The sequence below is a fragment of the Hyperoodon ampullatus genome (assembly GCF_949752795.1).
Source record: "Hyperoodon ampullatus genome assembly, chromosome: 4".
In the NCBI taxonomy this organism is placed as follows: domain Eukaryota; kingdom Metazoa; phylum Chordata; class Mammalia; order Artiodactyla; family Ziphiidae; genus Hyperoodon; species Hyperoodon ampullatus.
Genome location: NC_136917.1, coordinates 17,107,762 through 17,116,462, shown reverse-complemented (window position 1 = coordinate 17,116,462; position 8,701 = coordinate 17,107,762).

The window sequence follows — 8,701 nt, the reverse complement described above, 5'->3', positions numbered from 1 at the left end:
ATTGACTGAAAGATTAAAAGAGGTAACACATAAAAAGCACGAAGCACAATGTAGTAATGTGGTACATGGTAAGAATGCAATGCACATGACTGCTATTATTATATTACTGACATTTGTGGAGCACTTCCCTTGTGCCAGGTACTTTGTACTAAGTGCTTTATGTGTATCATTCTAACTTAACTCTCACAACAACCCTGTGAGGTAGAATTATCCATTTTTTACAGATGAGGAAACAGGCACAGAGAGATAATGACTTGCCCAGAGCAAATGGAATTGCTAGGTCAAAGGATATATGCATTTTAAAATTCTGATACATGCTACCGAATTGCTCTTCATAGAAGTTATATCAATTTACACTCCCACCAGCAATGTGGTACAAATGCCTGCTTTCTCATGGCCTCATACACACGGTGTGTTAACAAACACTGGGATTTTTGCCAATCTGATTAAGTGAAAAATGCCATCTTTCAATTTTCATTTCTCTTATCATGAATGAAGTTGAGAACTACTTGTATTTATTTTACTATCTGCTCATTTTTCTATTAGGTTGTCAGTCTTTTTCGTATCAGCTCCCAGAGTTCTTAGATATTAAGAGGCTCTGCCCTTAGAAATGAGCTTTGTCTCTTAGTCTACAGAATTTTGACTTGGCTTTTATGGTGTTTGGGGCCTTAAAAAAGTTTTATTTGAAATTTTATTTTTACATTTAGATCTTTACCCATTTTGATATATATGTTGGCTTACAGTGGGAGATACAGAGCCAAGTTTACTTTCTCCAGAGGGTTACCCAGTTGTTCCAACACTATTTTCTGAACAATCCATCTTTTTCTCACTGGTTTCAGATGCCACACTTACCATATAAATTAAATATAAATAATATATAAATTAATATAATTTATAATATATAAATTAAATATAAATACATCTGAATCTATTTCTATACTTTCCATTCTATTCTGTTGGCCTATTCATTCACTTCACCAAAATGACACTGTTTTAATATTAGTTTTATGTGTTTTAGTATCTGTTAGGATCAAACACCCCATTTTTTTCCCCATGTGAACTTTAGTTTTTTGAAATCGTATTGGTATGTCTTATCAGGATGGCACTGAATTGTTCATTTAAGTTAGGAGGACTGACAGGTTTTATGCCGTTGACTTTTCCTATTCAAGAACTTGGTCTATCTTTCCACTTGTTCAAGTCGTCTTCTGTATCCTTCATAGTATTTTAATGTTTTCTTCAGAGCTTGTGCATTTTCTGTTAAGCTCATTCCTGGAGACATTTTAAGATTAAAACCTTTTAAAGAAACTGAGGTTGACATTTTTCAGGTCAAACGTTTTGGATCCTCAAGTAGAAGCTCCCTGTTCAGGACACTGAAGAAACCCAAACTCTGCACGCGGTAGATCGGCCCACGTGACCTTGAGCCCCTTTCCCATCATGCTACTTGCTGGAAATTCCTCTGCAACCAACAGTCGCCAATTGCATCTCCACGAGGCAATTAGAGAAAACATAGTTCCTCTTTTCTCCACCCTCCAACATACTCCATTCCAACAAAAAAGACTCAATTCTAAGGCCTTCAGCTAGAGGCCATCTTTGAGGGATAGATATACAATTTGGTGACCCGCACCCCCCATCACTGACTACTGCCAATGCTGTTTTGCTTCCGTCACCTTTACCTACTGATCCTGAGACTAGCTTTTGTTTACTGCATCTACTAGGTTCTGGCTTTAGTTCTTTCTTGTTTTCAGACCCTAGGCCCATTATCTCCCTTCTACACATCCATCCAAATATTGCCAGTGACTTGGCCAGGTCCCTTACAGAGGAGTATGGATTGTCTCTGAGTGCTGCAAGCAGACTGCCATTTAAATTGGAGTTCTGTATCATCTAAGCTGGGTCTGGGGTGAGTCCCTGCATCTGGGTCTAGTCTCTTTTGTAAAATGGACATGATCACCCACCTCACTGGGCCACAGAGAGCAGCAGGTTGAGTTCCCTGATAGGAAAGCACCTAGCAGGGGCTTAATGAATGCCACCCTAGCCTTCTAGGACTTTCTAATGCCTTCTTCCTATTCTGAACCTTTCAGCTGGGATATTAAAGTATTTCCCAACTAATGTTTTTCTAAGGTGCTCTCCTGGTTATAAAATCAATGTGGGCAACGAGGGACAATTGAACAGCCCATCTCACTGGGCGCTACCTAACAGAAGGGTTGGTTTCTTAAGAGCTGTACTGGAAGGGCTGGCTCACCCAGCTCCTGAAAGTGTCCAGACTTTGACAGAGGCTCCTGTGAGGTCAAGTCCTGCAGAACCAGTCCATGAGAGACTAGGCCCACTTTGCTTCCTGACAGCCTCAGTGTCACTCAAATGAAGCAAAAAGGGCTTCTTCAAGGGACCAGGGATGTAATGCACACAGCCTGTCAATTCTCTTAACATACCCCACTTGATGTGGTACCAGTGTCCTTGCAAATACCTCTGCGGTAACGTACCTAGAACCCTTTGCGTGTTTAACAGCTCTTGTGGTGTTTTGTGGCCCTGTTCACACGTGGCCTCTCTCAGCAGACTAAACGTTAGGGGCGGTCTCTTTAGTCTCCTTCTGGCCAGTACGTAGCACAAGTCTTGGCAGAGAAAGTGCTAAACAAATGTTTGTTGGCCGAAGGAACACACTGCTACAGTGGTGTTTACTCGGGTCCCCTGATTTAATAGTTCTATGTATACGCCCAGCCTAGCTTGGGGACCTACTTAGAATTATGAAACACACAAACACATACAAAGGCTTACATCAGGAGAGACTCAAAATACCTTCCTTCCCTCAGAGAAATCGCTTGGCCAAAGAATCAAGGAGGAGAAATAAGGATAAACTAAACTATGCTCTAAACTATAAAGAATGTAAATGTTTTTGTCAATGAATAATTCTACGTAATAGCTAAATTTAACTAAAGTATTGAAAAAGCAGCCCAAAGTGTTAAAAAAAAAAACGTTAGCTGTTCGCACACTACACCAAGAGAGGGGCAGCGCGATCAAGAGTTCACTGCTGTCTCTAGTTTGGAATTTTGTTGCAGTGGGTTATTCTGAAGGGTGGATGATCACCTTGGAAAGCAACAGAAAAGCAACAGAAAAAGGAAGGACGAAAGCATGAGGCAAACAATTCAAAACCTTTTCTTTTCATCTTTTTTTATTTTAAATTACAAAGGATGTTGCATACACTGATGAATCTGTATCTGACTAGAAGTGCTGAGGGGTTGGAAGGTGACAGAAAACAAAGGCAATGTTTGAATTGCCTTTTCTTCTGAAAAGAAAAACTGCACAACTATTAACCAACATTTAATAGAATAATTTTTAAACAGCTCATGCGTCAACGAGATAAAATTCTTTCTAGACAATAGACAAGACTGAATCCAATAAAAAGTTTCATAGCTCCAGTTAGGGGAGTGGGGAACAAAACTACAGAATATTTATGATAGCATTACAAACAGGATCCTACGTAACTATGCAAAAGAGGTCGCCACATTGTATGAACAAACACTTTGAATTCTTGCCCTTCCGCTCTTCTCTTGTGACGTCTTATGTGCAGTCAGCCCTAGTATCACTGTTAACCACAAATGCTAAGTTATAGGACAAATCCTAGGGAAAGAAGGTTAAAAAAAAAAAAAAGCAGGCAGTGGAATACAGTGTCATAAAAATGTGGTGAAAAGGCAGATACAGTACACACATATACATTTCTGTTATTTGGTTCTGAAAAAAACAAAGGGCGAAGGGCAAGACACAGTAATCAGTCCCGCTCACATCCACCCATAACTTAATTAACTACACCACTGTGTTTACATTGTTATGAAAGAGGCAAACTTAGTTCACCCGAACTTGGCACATTGAAATACCCAACTTTGATGTTCCTCACTAGTCACCAAGTCATCAGTTCCAAAATACTATTTGGAAGTAGTTTTAAGGTTCTATTCCCTCACCACTACCCCCAAATCTCTCTTTTCTAAAGGAAAATGGCAATTTGGCATAATTCAGTTCCTAGGTGTAATTTCTACAATTTCAGTCAGTTTACTAAGCACGAGGATTATGCTTCAACACATAATCCCACTTGTCTATGGAAGTGTAAAACTGTCAGTAGTACATTTTCATCATCTTCCCCCAACATGCTAATTCCTTAAAACGAAACAACCATTCCTACAGTTGACATTCATGGTTACATCCCAATGTGTTTGAAATATTAAAAAAACATGGAGTCATCTTCTCATAATGCCCTTATTAAGATTACAAAGATTACAAAAGAATCCACAAGTATTACGGCACTGTGTGAGGCTTATTTGTCATGATCCGAGGGAAGAACAAGACTGCAGTTCTGTGCAAAGTTGTGGAAATGGCCTTAGTTCCATGGGAAATGGTATTCCACAATAGACTTCACTAGAAGGATAATTTGAAACTTTAACACTGAAAGCATAATTCAATGCATTCTCAAAATTCAAGTTTCAAGATTTGGAGAGATGCTAACATTCTGTTACATAATTAACTAGAAAATACTTGAAGAAAATTTTAGGAAGACTATATAAAGAAAGGGAACGTAAGTTTTTGTTAATTCCTGCTGAAGGCAACTTGATTTCGTTTCTTAGAAAGTTAACTAACTCTTAGCAGCTAAAATATTTTGAAATGTATGGAATAAAGAAAAGCACATCCATTCTTGACATTTTGGTGAATAAACTAACAGCTTTATTAATGAAGGCAAACATCAGATAATTGTATGAATATTATATATAAAAAAAGAAATCCAAACTAACAGCATTGTATTTCAAAAGTACTGTACTTCTGTTTCTTTTAAAGAGACTTGTCATCTGTTTTACAAAACAAACAAAATGAGTACTCTTCTCCTAAAAAAGTCTGGAAAAATGAAAATAGTCAATTTCAAGCTGATGAACTGAACATACTTTTCTTTAAATGCAGACTATTGCTAAGGAGCAAATGAAGTCAAGCATCAGAAAGAAGATGTATGACAAATTCATGAAAGTTAGGAAAAAGGGATGTAGTGAAATTACTGCTAATCTCTCCCCCTCATATTCAAAGACCATTCAAAACTGGTCTTTCATACAAATATAAAATAACAATAAGGAGAGGGAATTTGAAACCATACCCATCTGAAATTCTTCATGATGTTTTTATAATAGCTCTGATTCTCTTACCAAAAAGGTCAAAGTGAAAGATTTAGGAAGTGAAAGGGAATGGAGATGTTTTGTTTTAAATGTACAAGTAAGGCACAATATAAAGCCACATCATAATCTGTCATGAAGGATATAGGAGAGGACAAGAATCGTACATGGTACAGTAGAACAAGCAATCATATTGGCTGAAAAAGTGTGGCACCCAATTCAAAACTCAGACAAGATCTTAACAAGAACAACTGGACAGCATGCTTTCATATGGAGACAAACTCTATAAAGAATCCAGTGTATCTGAAAAGAGGAAGAACGTTTTTTGTTTTTTAAAATCATAGTAGTACTAGAGTCAAAGTTTATAATTGCTTTGGGAACAATGGGTTTATTTGAGGTGAATTCACAATGCCTTCACTTAAAGTAAAATTCTGGACTTCATTATGAGCTATCTGTATACCATGTATGAACACAGAAAACCTTTAGAGAGCTCTTCTCTAATGATCTTCACCCAAAAATACATGCCACAATTTTCAAAAACAGAACACGTACAATTGTTGGGGTTTTTATGTTACCCTTATAAGATTTGTTTGTGTGATACACTAAACGTATATATTTTTATGACAATAGAGGAAGCAGATTATTACTGGCATTAAAGTACAACCATTTCTAGACGGTTTTAAATGCCACAGAGTCCCCTGGTTAAAATGTAAAGCTGCACAGCTTGCCTATGTCATCTTTATGATAAAGTTAAAACAGCAAGAGGATTTAACTTTCACTCTACATTTTACTGCCAGGTTTTTATTTAGATCAAGTATCGCTGCAGCATTCTGACCAGCCCAGATTTAGCAGCAAATGGCAGGAATCATATAAAATGCAATTTTTTTAACAAAGTGCTTTTCTAAGATATACATACATATATAAATAGGTACAAAATAAAGTGTCAACATTAAAAAGCTCAACTATTTAAAAGCTTTTACCTATTTAACTTAAGTAGTACATATAAAACACTGAAATGCAAGGATATGGAATCTACTAAACAGATTCAAAGTCTTTTTTTGAAATGCAAGACCAAAAAATCAAATTCTGGTTTGCAGACAGGAAAAAGGTATAAAAAACCAGAATTCCTAACAGAGCAGCTAGAAAGGGGCAATTTTATAAACCTCATCAGCTGAATCTCTATCATGAAGTGATTTTCACCTGATTGCAAAACTGCCATATTTTGGAACATGTTTCAATTTCCCAGACACATTCTGTCAAAACTTCAATACCTCCAAGTTACAAACCTGTGCTTTGCCTTCTCCCACCTAAAAATGAAAAACTTTAAACAATTAACTTACATTCTATTAAACCATTAGATCTAAGCTTATCTGTTTAGTGTGAATGCACTAACCAGGTACATTTCCACCAAGCACACAGGGTAATCTTGTGCATCACAGTTCAGCTAAGGTGTTAAGACAATCCTTCTTAGAGTTTCTTTTTCATAATGTCAAAGAAGCATGAAAGCAACATTGCTCACTTGTTACTGTGTGTTTTAGAATCAAACAAACCTTTATAAGCTATAGCTTCATGTGCTATCACTTACAAATGGGAAAGCGTGGTGGGGAGGGAGAAAGTAACAGAAAAGGAAACACACTGTATAGACAAAATACAATTCAAAATAAATTCTCCAAGGGGTAATGGAGAAATAGTTGGAGAAATAGATACTTTCCCAGCAGCTAGGTCGGAAATTTTTGGTATTTTTTTTCTCTGGCTAAGTAGGGTTTTTTTTTAAGGTATAATTTTTAAGCTACCAGTTTTCAGAGTTCAAAACACAAGATTGGAAAATAAAACAGTAAGAGAGACAGGACGGAAAGATCTGTAGGGAAGGTTTATAATGTTGCCTTGACGTAAGAAATTTCTCATCAAGAGGTAAAGCTTTAACATAGTTAAAACACTGACTAATGAAGCTGTTTTATGTGAACAAAAAAGAGCACCTAAAAACTAAATGTGTTAATATTTCTCAGTTCTAGAAACTATAGAAGAAGAATAAGTCACATGTTAAGTTTGAAGAAGCTAGTTTGAAAATACCTGTACAAAAATATAAAAATCTATAAATCTTTTTGTTTTTGTTTTAAGCTTGTGTTGATCTTTGAAAATATTACATGCACAATAATACATCAATTGGAAAAGTGGCAACTAAAGAATTAGATATTTTTAGCTTTTTTCTGTCTTTACATATATATATACATAATACAATAAAAATAATCTGTATTTTGGTTGTTTGGTGGAAGTATACTACAATAAGCTAAATAAACTTTTAAATTTTCAAGGTCAAAAACTATTTTACCAATAGCTTACTAAAATGAAATATATTAAAATTTCCTACAATAAGTGCAGAAATAAAAAGACTTATAGACACCTAAATGGCCACCAACTTATCTACTATGGAAGCGAACTAGAGGAACAGCAAAATAATATCTGTATGTGTGGATGCTCCTTCTGTAGATAATTGGACCCAAACAGAAATAAAATTCACAGTTCAGTAAGATCCCTAACCCTGACCTTTTCGTTTTTCTTTTTTTTCTCCTTTTTTTTCATACATTCATACAGTATCATGTAAGCTGTGCAAAACTTTACTTAGACTGGCAGTATGCCATATCAGTTGCATTTGTCTTTGGTACAAAAAATAAAACAATCGCAATAATGTGCAAGTATTTGTCTTCTTCCGGTCAAGTACCGAAATATGAGTTTTCTAGAGCCATCTTTTTTTTGTTTGTTTTTTTGTTTTGTTTTTTATACAATACACAGACTCTGTGGCATATATCTACATTTCAACATAGTCCTATATACATTCAAAAAATTTGAAAAAGAGTTGGAACAAAAAAACATTTAAACCCCATAATTTTTCCATCTATATATCTTGTTTTTTCCTCATTAGGGTTTTCATGATACAAAATATTACCAGTTTTATAGTTTCCCCAAAATACAAGGCACAAAGAATATGCTTTTTTTTCTTACTTGCACAGACATTATATATATATATTTATATATATATTTATATATACCATATTGAGCTCGGAAAATGAACATCTAATATGGCACATGGGCATGAGTGCTGGGTTGTGCCATGTACAAGTGAGATTAATGGTTGTGGAAAATTAGAACAAAAAGCAATAATTCTAAAAACAATCTGAACTGACTGTTTAAAAAAATGCTTCCTCAATTTTTTTTGTGTGGTTCAGAGCATAAACCTGCCACAATATTTGGCATTTACTATTATCTTCACTCTTCCAAAATGTTTTGCTTTAACAGATTTTGTAATCTGTATCTAAACATACACTTAAATGTGTGAGTTTCAATTCTGATGCCAGTAGCAGTTTTAACCAACGGTTTATGCTCTGAAAATGTAATAATCAAGTATTTTGGATCATGCTTCACTTATGCTACTTAGTTCTTAAAACAATGTAACCTAATTGTAAATGTTTACATAATGCTAAACTGACATGCAAAACAGAATGAAAATTTACAATGAACAACGTGACAAACACAGACATTTCTGACCAGTGGTCCAATGAGGCTGA